Here is a 14,776-nt window from a genome sequence, read left to right on the forward strand (position 1 = left end):
TCCTATTCTAGGGAGCCATATGCAAAAGGGACATTAATGCTTAGAAGGCTGAGTAACACTGAGGAGGAAGGTGTAACAGCTTGCTTTGGGGGGATGTCTTCACACTTGTGTAGGCTCAAGAATATCCACATTTTACTCAACATTTTGGTATCGAAATCCCTAAAAAGCAATGATCTAATTTCCCATGTGTGGCCTGAGAAATATTTGTTCCTAGGAATGTTAAATGGTTACTCAACAAAAGGGTTGGGAGGTTAGGAAAACACCACATTAAATAAAACTGTTATGTTGCCTTTACACAGGGCTCCTTGGGAACTTGAAGATACTAGGTGAAAACGTGCACTATAAATCACCAAAAGATGAACAGAGCACATCTCATTTCTCAAACTTATTTGATCACAAAATCCTTTATCCTGCCCTCAAGCTGACCTCAAGGACTAGTGTTTATTCAGGAAAAAACAACAAAAAAACCCCCACACAAACCAATAACAATGACAGCTAGAGGAAAGGCTAAATTAATTCCCTTAGTTTTTACTTCCCTATTCGCAGCTCTGGCTCACCAGTACCAGTACAGTTTTGTGAGTCTTTTCAAGGGAGAAAAGACTGTGGTCCATCAGAAATAATATTTACCAATAGATTTTCTGTACCTGGCTCATTCAAAACTATTTAACTATTCCACCACAGCTCATAGGCACAAGAAGATACTTCAGTAACAGAGAACTACCTCTCCAAAGCAAGGAGATGGGGCAAATGACTGACTAATGAATAGCACTGGTACCACTAGAAGAGAGCCATGACTTCAATCTTTTTCACAACCTTTTCCACCAGGTCCTACCCTAGGGTTTGTTTGTTTTTTTGTTTATTTTGGTTCCCCATTTTAAGATATGTTGGGGCTTACTATGTACATTAGGCAAAGGCAAAAGGTAAAGTAAAATGATAGGTAAGGTCAAAGGACTTCTTAAAAAAGCTCTTTCCTGGGACTGCTCAAACCATGAATCCAACCTTTAAAAGCAAACCAGAGAGCTAACTGATGTGGCCCTGGCAGCTCACACATATCCAAGAGTTCCTAAATTGTGCCTCTTCTGAATCTGAGGGCCTCAGCTGATCCATGAGAGTCCACATATATATAATAAAAAAGCTTGGAATTCCCATCCTGGCGCAGCAGAAATGAATCCGACTAGGAACCATGAGGTTGCTGGTTCAATCCCTGGCCTTGCTCAGTGGGTTAAGGATCCAGTGTTGCCATGAGCTGTGATGATCCTGTGTGGCTGTGGCTATGGCTGTGGCCTGCAGCTGCAGCTGTGGCCTGCAGCTGCAGCTCTGATTCGACCCCTAGCCTTGGGAACCTCCATATGCTGAGGGTGCAGCCCCAAAAAGCAAAAAAAAAAAAAAAAAAAAAAAAAAAAGAAGCTGACATCAAGAAAAATATAAACCACTTTATAAATGAAAATATCTATGAATAAGCAGGTACTGTATATGATGGCTAGAATCCCTGAAGCTCCCCTTACATGGCACTGGCTTAGGCCACTGCTTCCTTTTACTATCTTGAGGGAACTGGTTCCTCACAATGGTAAGAAGCACTTCTGAGTCATCCAACAGTCATCAGAGTAGAAGTTAAAAATGTTTTGACACACCCATCAGGATGCCTATCATCCAAATAACAGAAAATAACAAGTGCGACGAGGATATGGAAAAACTGCTGGTGGGCATGTAAAATGGTATACCTGAAAAACAGTTTAGTATTTCCTCAAAAAGTTAAACAGAATTGCCATATGCTCTACCGGTTCTGGACATATACCAAAAAAAAAAAATTGAAAACAAGAACTCAGATACATGTACACCTATGTTCACAGCAGCATTATTCACAACAGCCAAAAGGTGTAAACAACCCTAATGATTGCAGATAAAAGGATAAACAAATGTGGTATACACATACAATGCAACATCACTCAGTCATAAAGAGGAATGAAACCCTGCTACGTGCTACACATACATGAACCTTGAAAACTTTATGCTAAATGAAATAAATCAGACACAAAAGACAAACGTTACACGATTTCCACTTAGATGAAGTATCAGGATAGGCAAATCATGTAGATAAAAAGTAGAAGAGAAGGTACCAGAGACTGAGAGAGTAATAGGGTACCAAGTTTCTGTTTGGGATGATGAAAATATTCTCCGTATTTCAGAATAGTGGTGATGGTTACACAAATCAACACATTTAATGCCACTGAATGGTAGACAATACGGTTTAAATGGCAAAATTTGTTTACCACAATGAGAATTTTTTTAAACGTCTGTGGTTAGAAAGGCCAACACATTTATACTGTTATATAATTCCTATATCATGGTTTATTTTGATTTTAAACTTTGCTAGTTCATAGTCATCATTTTTTTTTTCATGTGAGCAGAGTTCTTAGGTTCTCTCTTTGTAACTGTCATGACACCTATTTAAATAAATAATTTCTTCTGTGATTTAACCCCCAAGATGAAAGAGAGAGGAGGCTGGGAGGAAGGAAAGACCACCACGCAGTCCATCCAAACTGCTACACTTCAATTCCTCTCCTTCTGAAAACTACTTAGTAAGTAAGGGTTGAATAAAACAGACCTTCAGAAGCTTACTAAATCAAGCCACTACCTAGTTCATGGTACAGCAGAAGTCAGAGATCCTCAAATCTCCAAACCATTGAGGAAGCAGAGGCTGACTATGCAATGCACTGGAGAAAACCTGGGGGCTGCATTTTTCCTTCATCACGTAACACTAATCCTGTGAACATGACTGTAGACGAATCGCTATTCTCTACCCTTCCACAGCAATTCTCAAAACTCCAGAATCTGGAAAACAGGCAAGTAAATCTCAAACCAGATGGTTATCCTAGTTTGATGGTAATCCAATTTGGATACTGTCTTTATGCCATAACACCTTGTGAATTCTTTATCCCTGGGTCAACCTAATAGTCTCCTTTTATCCTTACTCTCAGAGTTTAAAAAAATAAGGGGTTAGGAGTTCCCTGGTGGCCCAGTGGGTTAAGGACTCTACAATGTCACTGCTGTGGTGTGGGTTTGACCCCTGGCCCAGGAACTTCCACATGCCACCAGCACGGCCAAAAAACTTTAAGAGGGTAAAATTAAGTTGGCCACAAATTTTTATTAAATAATTAAAACCACATTTTACTGAGAATCTTGAAGAGCTAAGAAAATATACTAAATCTCAGAAGTGATCTCTCCTTGGAACGTTGTCTTGGAGAAAGACACAAGCCTTCTTAGAGAATTTTATTGAGGGAGTGGAATGGACTGGGAGTTTGGGGTTAATAGATGCAAACTATTGCATGTGGAGTGGATAAGCAATGAGATCCTGCTGTATAGCACAGGGAACTGTATCTAATCACTTGTGATGGCGAATAATGTGAGAAAAAGAATATATATATATATGTATGAGCATGTTCACTTTACTGTACAGTAGAAATTGACAGAACACTGTAAATCAACTATAATGGAACAAATAAAAATCATCAAAAAACAACAACAAAAAAAGACTTTTAAGAGAGATACTCATACGCAGCAGGAAAAAAAAAAAAAATTCAATTCCTTTCCAAAGGTTTGGCCCAGAGACAACACATGGGAGCTTAATTAAACCATTTTGAAAACCAATAAGAAAGATCATTAAAGCAGGTTTCCGGATCAGTGTGAGGTGAATGGGAAGTTTTTATTTCTGAAAACTACCGACTACAAGATATTACGGGCTTTCTGCAACCTTGGTATCTGCCAATTAAGTTGTTCAGAGTACAATAACAAGAGCATGGGACAGTTTTAGACAGAACCAAAAAATGCGTTTCTAACCCCAGCCACCCTTGATTCCCACTGGCAACAAATATTCAGTTTATATTTGGTGTAACTGTTTATAGATTACAAAGCAAACTGCTCTTCCTTGTCATTTAATAAAACAACTTGGGAAATAATTAGGGTTAATTTTAGTGTAATTAGCAACCCCCACCCTCTCTGTCCAACCACTTTTACATTATTTGTAAAAGTTCAGCAAATGGATGCCTCTGTGCAAACCTATCATCACAGAGACCATCTCCACCCTCAGTGCCTCAAAGATCATCTCTCGGGGGTTCTGCATCTTCATCCTAAACACACAAGTGCACACCATCCCTACCATCTGAGATCCAGGTGTTTCCCTGTTCACTCACTTCCCATGAACTCAGATACAACATGCCACCACTCCACCCATCCACACAGTCCTATTCTGTCCATTGTACCATTTCAGACATCCAGGCATGTAACACGGATCTCAGCCTTGGCTCTTTTCTTCCTCCTCCCGACTCGCTTTGTTATTAAATCATGCCAGTCTCTTTATCAAAGACACACTGACAACTGACTTTGGACAGAGCATGTATGTACCTGTCTGACTTTGCCTTTCCCATTTTCTCAACTCTTGCCTAGACTTCATCATCTTCTATCTACCATCCCAATATCTGCCCTACAGATCTTGCTTCTAGCCTCTCCCTCTCTCCACTTCTTATGCTCCATTATAAAATTATTCTCCCTAAACCTCCACATCACATTAGCACTGTGCTTGTGAGTTTTCAACTTCCATTATCTCCTGGATGATGTTCAAAGTACACAGGCACAAAAAAACAATCTTTCCAACCCCCTTTTCCTCTACTCTTTAATAAATATAACATTAATATTAGTCTGATCTTACAATTTCCCCCAAATCCTTGAATTACTTATAAACCCACTTCACTCCACTTAAGGACCTCCAGCAGTGCGATTCTGATTTTTTCGTGCCTTTGCTCACAATCCTCTTCCTTTTCCCCAGACCCTTGCCTTTATTACCAGAAAGCGCAAAATCTTTTGAGAATGACCATTACATCTCATGTCTATTTAGTCACAATGCCAAAAGCAATGCTTTGCTCAGGACAGGCATCTAGACAAGAGCTGAATGACAACAAACAGGAAATCCCCTAAGATCATAGGTGCTCGTGGATCAGTAGTCAGAGGTGCGATGTTCTTCATATAGAAAGAGGACATTACAAAGAAGTCAGTCATTCAATACATATTTATTAAGCATCTTTTATGGGCTCCAAAGTACCCTGCAGGAGTTTGTAAATTTAGGTCTTGAACCACTGTAGTATAATACAGTAAAAATATTTTAAATTGTACTCCTGAATTTTCTTTTAAATTTCTAGGAAGAGTGCTGTTCGAATTCAGTCAGTTTTAAAGACTTGAAATAATTTTTGACCAGGGAGGAGAGGGTAGAGGAAAGAACAGGATCAAAACTTATTTAAACCAACTGAATCCAGGTACTGGACTGATACGTATTACACTATTCTCTCTTTCACTCTTGCTCACACACACACATTTTTAATTAAGACAAAATATTTTACGCAGGTTAAACATGGGAGTTTTAAAGAATTATTTTGTTTTCTGAGCTATTCTGCAGAAATCTACAACATGAAAAAGAGAACAGTACAATTCTAGATAGTGGCATAAAAGCAGGTGAGAATACACTTGAGCCATCTGCAAGATTCCAGGGAAATATCCATCGGAGGACACTCTGGACATACCGAACAACTTCACTGCTCTTGTTAATCAGGGGTCTAGACTCTTCCTCAAAATGCATTATCTCCCTCCTCCTTTCTTAGATTCAATGTTTTTCAAAAGTAGCATGAACGGGAGTTCCTACTGTGGCACAACAGGATCAGTGATGTTTGTGGAGCACGGGGATTCAAGTTCGATCCCAGGCCTGGCACAGTCGGTTAAGGGTCCAGTGTCGCTAGAGCTGCAGCATAGATTGCAGCTGTGGCTTGGATCTGATCCCTGGCCTAGGAACTCCATACACTAAAACAAAAGCATGAACATATACTAGAGACAATCTTGGAACTCCCTTCAAATTCCTCCCTAGTGTGAAATGGGTTATACAAACCACCAGCACAGAACTATAGAGGTACAGAGGTTATGGTGCAGGGCTACACAAAGGTTGTGAGTACAGTTTTGCAGTCATTTCTTTCAACACTGAGACAGGCTGGCTGCCTCCTTAACGCCAATACTCCTATGAGGCTTGCTCTGTGGGAAGCAAACTCTAGATTCAAGATAAAAGGTTCTGCTTTATCGAATATTTGGAATTTCATTCCGGAGTCTCACTTGCCTTCTTTTATTTGTAGATATAAGAATGCCCCCCCTTTTACTTTGCAGGATATCGTGATTCATGACAATACGTAAAGAATCTTACCTGGCTCAAAACAGACAATAAATGGTGGCCATTTTGGCTTTCAGATTCCTTCTTTGGTATAAGATGTTCCTGAGATGTGGCTGCTACTGACCATATACAAATCCAAACTCAACTCAGAATCCCAGATTGTCTGAATTCCACACTTAATTGTCACAAAAACCCAACTGCCTGGAACTCAAGTGAATAAAGGATATGCAGGCAACATAGGTCATTTAATGCCCTTGCTCTGGCTTTATGAGGGTGAAATGTTCATTATGCTGGTTTAATCGGCAAAAGAATCTCTGGATTCACAAAGTAGTTCATAAAGTTGCAAACTAGCCATCTCCTATACACAATAAAGAACTGGCGGATAAATTACAAGGGGAAAGGGCTTTCTTCAGAGAGATTATTGTTCTTATTGTTCAAAAAAATCACCTGCCACTTATCTCTTTTTTTATAGTTATTTATACTGGCTTCACGAAAGAGTCTGAGCAACTCGAGGGAACGGATTCATAACAAATTTATTTTTCTACTCATAATGCCTTACATAGTTTCTAACACACACACACACACACACACACACACACACACACACACACACACACAGAGTTTAATCTCTACTATACTTGTCTCAATAGGGTTCAGAATAAATCAAACAGAGGAGGCAGACTATCCCAACTGCTGGGAAAATACAGCTTTGAATAAAATCAGCACCTATCAGAAGAGAAGTACAAAAAGTAATAGTCCCACTCTGCCTTTAGACATTCATAATTTTCTCTCTCTGCAATCAGAGGAAAGGATAAAATTCATTTACAGTAATTCATCAGTTTTTAACTTGGAAGTCTGGACAACCAGCAAGTTATTATGTTCAACTATAAAACAAACGTAACAAGGTCCTAATAAGTTCACTCTACCAGGAATATGTACATTTTAAAACAAGAGACAAAAAAAACCTGAAGATTTAAAGCAAAAGTCTCAAACTGGACTGCAGCCACAAATCGATGCCTACACATGGGTTTTGTTCAGCCCACACATCAGTGTTTTTAAAAAATTAATTTTTAACTGACAGCACCTAAATTGGTAAGTTCATATAAAACTTCTGAATCCTGCTTATCAAATGCCACTCTCTTGAAGAAAAAAAAATCCGACCTGACAACACTGGGTACATACTCCCAGCAAGATCTTTCTTGAACTGAAATAAGAGTTATCTCTTGAAACTGGCCTGTGCTTTCCAGCTTGCTCCAATCTCCATCCAGTCCGATTTTACAGATGGGAAACCTTAAACATTCTCAAAACCACAGAGCTAGCAAAAAGCTTGCTGATGAATACAGCTAACTCCAGGACTATCTTTCTTAATCATTCGGCAACTCAACCTCTAAATGAAAGGCATTTAAAACAACTGTACTTGAATGTTTATAGCAGCTTTATTCACAATAGCCTAAAATCTGGAAGCAACCCAAATGTCCATCGACTGGTAAATGAATAGACAAATTGTGGTACAGCCATATAATAACAACTACTCAACTGACACTCAAATGACATGAACAAATCTCAAAAGCATTATGTTAAGTAAAAGCTATGAGACTCAAAAGCAACACATTCTATCAACGCATTTATATGAAATTCCAGAAAAGAAAGAACTACAGTGACAGAAAATAAAACAATATTTGGAGCCAGGGGTGAAGAAGGGCATGAGGGGACTTTTTGTAGTGATCAAAATGTTCTATATCATGACTACAGAAGTAATTAAATAACTGCATTCATTTGCCAAAACTAAAAATTGGGTGAATTTACGTAAATTATACCTCAATAAAGTTGATTCTAAAAAAAGGTGTTTAGAAAATACTGTCAAACTACAGAGAAGACTACTATCATTTCTACCTGGGAAAGTTTGGGAAAGTTTCAGGAAAAGGTGAGATTTGAAAAGGATCTCGTCATAGAACCAGTTTTAGGCACATGAAAAGTAGAAAATACAAGATAGTAGGAGTAATATTCTGCATTGTAGTCTGTGAGAAATGGCATTTCTGAATACAAAGAAAAATGCTTCAAAAAATGAAATTCATAGAGATGGGTAATTAGTACCTGGCTAAGTATCAAAGACAAGATCTTACAAGATTTCCCAGGAGGGAATCAATTCAGAGATTATATTGCTCTTCATATGCAAAATAAGCAATAGTGTTGAAAAAATTTTTGGTTTTTTTTTCCTCCTCTTTTTTTCTTGTTTTGTTTTTAAATAGCAAAAGGAAAAGACTCAAAAAAAGGGAAAAAGGAGTTCCCTGATGGGCCAGTGGGTTAAGGATCCAGCACTGTCACTGCTAAGGCTTGGGGCACAGCTGTGGTAAGGGTTCGAACCCCTGGACTGTGGACTTCCATATGACACAGGCACGGCCAAAAAAAGGAAAAGAAACTCATAGGGTAAAGGAAGGGATGGAAGCAAGGAGATGAAATAAAGGTGATGAATGGATACACTGGGTCAGAATCAAAGGTACCCAAACAGAAGAGAGAAGAAGGGAGGCGCATCAGACCTTGATGAAGTTCCAAAGAAAACCTAAAAACGAGGGGGAAAGAGACCAACCAATCAAAGTCAGAGCTGCAAAGAAAAGAGGACAGAGGCCTGGCAGGGCACTGCAAGCCCAGGAGAGTAAGGACAAGGGAAAGCAAAAAAGTTCTTTCCTCCTAAATCTCGAAAAGTAATTAGCTTTCTCCTCATCTACCCCCAGCCCTAGTTGAAGCCTCCTCATAACCAGCCCCGCTCCACATATCCTACACACCTTTTATACTTCCCTGACTTTTTTCACTGGTCTTCAAAACTCCCTTCAAATGCCATCTTTTCTGGAAAGTTTCTCCAACTTTCCCAGGCAGAGTTAGCAGTCTAACTCTTTGGTATTTTCATATACTATAATGTTGAACTGCAATGTCTGTCTCCTCTACCAGCCTATGTGAACCTCCAGCAGAGGATTCAGCAGTAAAGATGAAAACCCTTAACTAAAGAGCGGTTCAAAAAACTATTAGGTCCACCTCATCTTCTACAACACAAGTAGGATGCTTGAAGCCTTGATGTTTAAAGGGTGCAGTGAATCTTCAAACAAGAGTCCATCTATCCTAACTACCCCTACTTTCTCCCCATAACATCAAGGACATTTTATTAATACTTTAGAAAATTTTTAATTTCTCAGCGAATGCCAGACATGTAATAGAGAAGGCAAACAGTACCAGGAATGGTTTGTAGCAAAGAAGGAAGTTCCTCTACAAAATAAAAGGAGCAGTTTAAACTCACCAAGACATATGTTGTACATTTATTTACTGAAAATAAATGTGCAACAAAGACTCTGAAGAAAAGAGGAAGGACAAAAAAATCAGCAAGCTCATGACACTTTCGTGGGAAACTTCTCAATGTCAACAACATCCAAAGATAAATAAGTGAAAACATGACTTTGTAACAAAAGATGTAAAAGTGGTTTTGGTGTTAAAAGGACAGAATGACAGGAAGATCGGAGTTGCTGGGAATTAGCGGTGAGATGAGTAGTTTAAAAAGCTGTTGAGGGAGAAGAGTTCCAATGTAGATTTTGGAAGAAACGTCATGAACTGGGGAAAAGGCATACAAGGCCTGGCTGGTGGTGGAATGGGATGGTACTGTAGTCACAAAGTACCACTGCATCGAACTCCCTCCACCTCTAGCCCTTCCTGTTGGGGTTAATCAGACTTATTAGCAAGAATGATTTTACAGTGCTTCTCCCCCAAAGGGATTTTGCTATATAGATGAGTAATTATCCTAAACGGCTAAGAAATAAAAGAAGTTTCACTCACATTTGCCAAACACCCAGAGACCAAGTGTCCCAAGAGCTAGGGACAAATCCAAAGGACAAAGCACAAGGCTTTTTGCTTGTTTTTTGGGTTTGTGTGTGTGCCTGGAGGGAATATTCAACAAGTCTAACTAAGGGAATGTATCTGAAAAAAACTAACAAAAGAATTCAAGGAAGAACGTATATATGGGTTACTTTGCTGTACAGCAGAAACTGACAGAACACTGTAAATCAAGCATAATAAAAAATAAAAATCAGGTTAGTATCAACGATAAAAAATAATTCAAGGGATTTTTACATATCATTAAAATAGCTTCTCTATAAGTTTTCCTATGAGAAAGAAAATTTCCACTTTAAAATGAAGACTTTTTGTTATAAGCACATGGTGATTAATTACTCCCAACTAAGACATACCCAACATCTCTTCTAATAGTAGACTGACTTCTCTGCCTTCCAGATAAGCAGTTTTTAGCAAATCACTTATTTAAGTAGTTCAGAAGCACTAAAAGGTGGAGGCACTAAGGGTATTAAAATAAAAGGCAGACTATGACCTCAAGCTGCTCACTATTAAATGGGTAGAGAAATTCTATAGAGGGGGAAAAGTCCTAATAAAAAGAAACTAAGAGGAAATCACTAAGAAAAAGAAAACCAAATCCAGATTTGCGAGGTGGTTTCCAGCAGCAGGAAACTTGAGCATATTCAAAGTACAAGAGTTTGAGAATACGCTAACAATTTCCCAATATCCCCCTGTGAGATAGAAAACATCATTATTCCTAACTGTTAAGAAATTAATAAACTGAAATATTCATAATCACCCAGGCAAACATAGGTTAATTAGAACTAGAAACAAGATTATAGGACACATGAAGCTTTTCAGTATTAAGAGGTCAATATATATTCTCCTTTCTAAACTTTCACGCTCACACTTAAAATCTAGTTCATGTCAACAAGACCGGCGAAGTATGACATTAAAACAAAACAAAAAGCTACACATGAAAAAATTAAGTATCTGCCCGTGTAGTACTTTCAGTTATGGCATCTCCACTTCAGTGGGCACTTAGCACCACCTGACATTTTTCAAGGAAGGGGAGGAGTGGCAACCCATACTTTGGGGGTCTTGTTTGAAAAATCACCATACCCTATTTAGGTAATTCTAGAAACAACCCAGGCAACAACACAATCAACAAAACAATGTGGCTTCCAAATTAATTACACGATAGAAGAACTAAGTGTGTTGTCTATTCACTTGACCAATTTCTCTTCAAACAGCTGTATATTTTTGTTAGGAATGATATGCTAACAGCATTTTTAAACCTCAATACCTTTGAATATACTAAAGTTCTTAGATACATCTTAAAGCCGAAGGTTTTTCAACCAGAATGCATCTCTAGGGCGTTCCCTTCATGGTGCAGCAGAAACAAATCCCACTAGAACCTATGAGGATGCACATTCTATCTCTGCCCTCACTCAGAGGATCAGGGACCCGGCATTGCCGTGAGCTGTGATGCAGGTTGTAGATGCGGCTCGGATCCCACATCGCTGTGGCTGTGGTGTAGGCCAGTGGCTAAAGCTCCAATTCCACTCCTAGCCTGAGAACTTCCATATGTCTCCAGTGCGGCCCTCAAAAATAAAAAAACAAACAAAAAAAGAATGCATCTCTAAAATAAATAAGTCTTGGAGTTCCCGTCGTGACTCAGTGGTTAACGAATCCAACTAGGAACCACGAGGTTGTGGGTTCGATCCCTGGCCTTGCTCAGTGGGTTAAGGATCCAGCGTTGCCGTGAGCTGTGGTGTAGGTCGCAGACTCGGCTTGGATCCCATGCTGCTGTGGCTCTGGTGTAGGCCGGCGGCTACAGCTCTGATTGGACCCCTAGCCTGGGAACTTCCATGTGCCGCGGCAGCGGCCCAAGAAATGGCAAAAAGACAAAAAATAAAATAAAATAAATAGGTCTTAATATTCCTTGCTTTAAATAGTTTTTCAGGAAAACATCTATTTGCAAATGAAATAAAAATATAGAATACAATGTTTCCATGTGCACTTATTCTAAAAGTTCTTCAAGGCAGGAGATAGGTACATTCAGAAAGTGCTCAAATATTGCCTGGAGTTCATGTTTATATATGCTGCAATATCGTAACATCTAAGTACTTAAACTCAGAGACTGATGTCTTGGAACATGGGCTGACAAACAAACTAGAGCCTTAAACTATAGCCTGTTCTTGGAAATAAAGTTTTATTGGATTACCGCCCCAAACATACATTCTAGGGCTACAATTTGCATGGCTAAGTGGCCCACAAAGCCTGAATATTTACTACTTGCCCTATCTTAGAATCATTAGAACCAATGATTTATGACAAATTCATGTCCAGTCTAAGAGGTTATCTACCCTGAAAGATGAACTACTGCATACGGATTCAGTAAAGAGGATTCTTCCTCAAAACCTCCAAGTACAAGCCTTCATGGAAAGAAACCTCTGCTGAATCACTCAAAGTCATGTTCTTATCAATCATGACTAAAAACCAAACTTTAAAAGCAAATGGCGAATTTAGTTTTCTTAATTTTAAAACACTGTGCGATGTTAGAATCAACAGGCAAACTCACTGTACTTTCACTGCCACCTATATTTAGTTCACCACCACCAGGAGCCACACTAATTATTCCCTATACCGGCATCCAAGAACCCACACACATTAAACCAGTAAACTAGATAAGACATAGTCTTTGTAAAAGTTGGTTTTCCCTTGTCATGACAGTCAGAGAATAGGATGGTGAGGGAAGGATCCAAAATCTCTTCTTCTGGTTGTATTTAGCCTCTTCTATGCTTAGAACTCTAAAAATTCCAAAGATGCTTTATCAATCATATAAAAGAATCACACCCAAATAAGTCCTGTTGGATCTGCCATTCTTAGAATAAGATAAAAAATAAACTAGAATTTTTATTTGCTATAAAATTTATATGTAAGATCTGAAGTCTATCAAGTAATCAGGGACTATACTTTCATACATCATTCGTAACAGAATTTTAAGTCAGTCACATCAAATTAATACAGAAATCAATAAATCATTTATTCACCAATTATGTTTCTCCAGTTAACAAAATAGCAGACAATGCAAATTCCTAAATAAACACAGTCAACTCTTGAATAGTCCCTGCAAGACATACCTAAGGTGTGTTGCTAACTGTAAGTACTTAACCAAAGAAGCATCAACAGCCTGGTACCCTTGACAACAACGATGCAGTCACAGGTTGTAAAGTGACCTTACCATAAAACTAAGCATCCAGTACGGGCCGATATGATGCCAAAATAATCATGAAACAGTAAAATACGCGATTTTCTAGTAATTACTCATACCGTTTCCTCGTTCATCTTTGGTGTTTCTCCTAGCTATTTTGGATTAAAAGAAAACGGGAAAAATATTTTAAAGTGCAATCAAGTGACAACCAGTTTAGCATAGATTTAGAAGTCTACTTTTCTGCCTTTTTTTTTTTTTTTTTTTTCCTAAAAGAAATGTCAGATCTTGATCCTTTTTCTCACCTGCAGGGTATTCGCAGGACAGAATCCTAAAGAACCTTCAAACCTATATAATGTTCTCAATGCTTAGTTTTCTCATGAAGCTGATTTAAGTGAGCTACCAATTTATATAAGCAGGAGGAGCAAATTACTACTAAGACTAGGGCAAGCACGAGGAGCCTGATCTTTAGAAGGTATCCAGATGAAAAAAATGGAGACTCCGCCCAGCCCTTAACTTTCTCGGCTTTTCTAGTCCTGATTTTCTTTTCCAGAAAAGCACAACTTCCTTCTCACTGCCTGCTTCCATCTGAGGCCTGGGGCAAAAAGACCGCTATTTATCCAAGTACCTTCTTAAGGCATTCTTAAAGCTCAAGCTTGCTCAGAAACAGCGAAAAAGATTTGCTTTCTTGGGTTAAAGGAGGGCATTTACAAGGTTTGGAGGCCGGGTTTGTCAGGAAGCGTAAGGCCGAGAAAGAGGGAGAATCCAGAGACTGAGCTGCATCTGGTCCCAGGAACCACCCCCAAGGGGCGGCTAGACTGCCCTCGGTACTTCCCTGCCGCCTCGGCTCGGGTGGGGAAAGCGGTGGGTCGGGGTCAGGCTCCCCTGAGCTACTTCCTGGTCGGATCAGACTCGCCTTCGGACACCCGAAACGCCCCCGGCCCGGCTCCCTCGCCCTTTGCCCTGTCTCCTCCCATCTCTGTGACCCACCGCCACCGGTCCCCTCCCATCTAACATGGCCGCCCCACCCGGCCCACCCCCGGCACAGCCTAACAAATTGGGGAGCCCGCAGCACCGCCTCCCCCATGCCCATTGGTGCGGCCGCCTCCGTCCGCATGCCCGATTGGATAGCACGTGCTGCCACTCGGCGCCGAAAGCTCCGCCTCCAAGCCGCTTCAAGCTGCTTTGAGAAGACATATAAACAAATCCCGGGAGGGAGGCCCCTCTAGCGCGTCGCCGGGGCGGGGAAGAGAAGGGGGAGCGGCTACCCCCGAGACACCCCTGCCTGGACCCCACCCCCACCCCCAGCCCGCGCCTCTTCGTCTCCCCTGCCAGCCTGGTTCCAAGCTTCGTGGCCCCGGCCCTTCCTCACACGCCCCTCTCTCTCTCCTCCTCCCCCGCCAGCCTCGCCTCCCCTCCCTTCCCCGGCCCCTCCCACCCGCTCGCTTCTCTGACAGGCCGGTTGCCGGCAGCCACGGCCCCAGGCTCCGAGGCAGGGGTGAAGGGCCGAGCGGCCTGGCAGGGCGGAC

The 14,776-nt window shown here is 40.4% G+C and overlaps 1 protein-coding gene across 5 annotated transcripts in view; it reads right to left on the bottom strand.

Moving 5' to 3' along the window:
* The window catches only part of CREBRF (CREB3 regulatory factor), a 64,752-nt gene that overhangs the window by 49,535 nt on the left and 441 nt on the right, over positions 1-14,776 (bottom strand). The window contains exon 1 of one of the 5 annotated variants that reach the window (XM_005657631.4): positions 13,553-14,254. The exons of 2 other annotated variants lie outside the window; for them this stretch is intronic. The gene's annotated coding sequence lies outside the window, so the exon portion shown is untranslated. Of the gene's footprint in view, positions 1-6,235; positions 14,255-14,776 lie in introns of those variants that run through there. 2 more of the 5 variants (XM_085002463.1, XM_021076896.2) reach the window with 2 other exon arrangements.

The sequence above is a fragment of the Sus scrofa genome, chromosome 16 (assembly GCF_054392235.1).
Source record: "Sus scrofa isolate SSC_HxYL_T2T_F1_AM1 chromosome 16, Sscrofa_HxYL_maternal_Yorkshire_Landrace_v2.0, whole genome shotgun sequence".
In the NCBI taxonomy this organism is placed as follows: Eukaryota; Metazoa; Chordata; class Mammalia; order Artiodactyla; family Suidae; genus Sus; species Sus scrofa.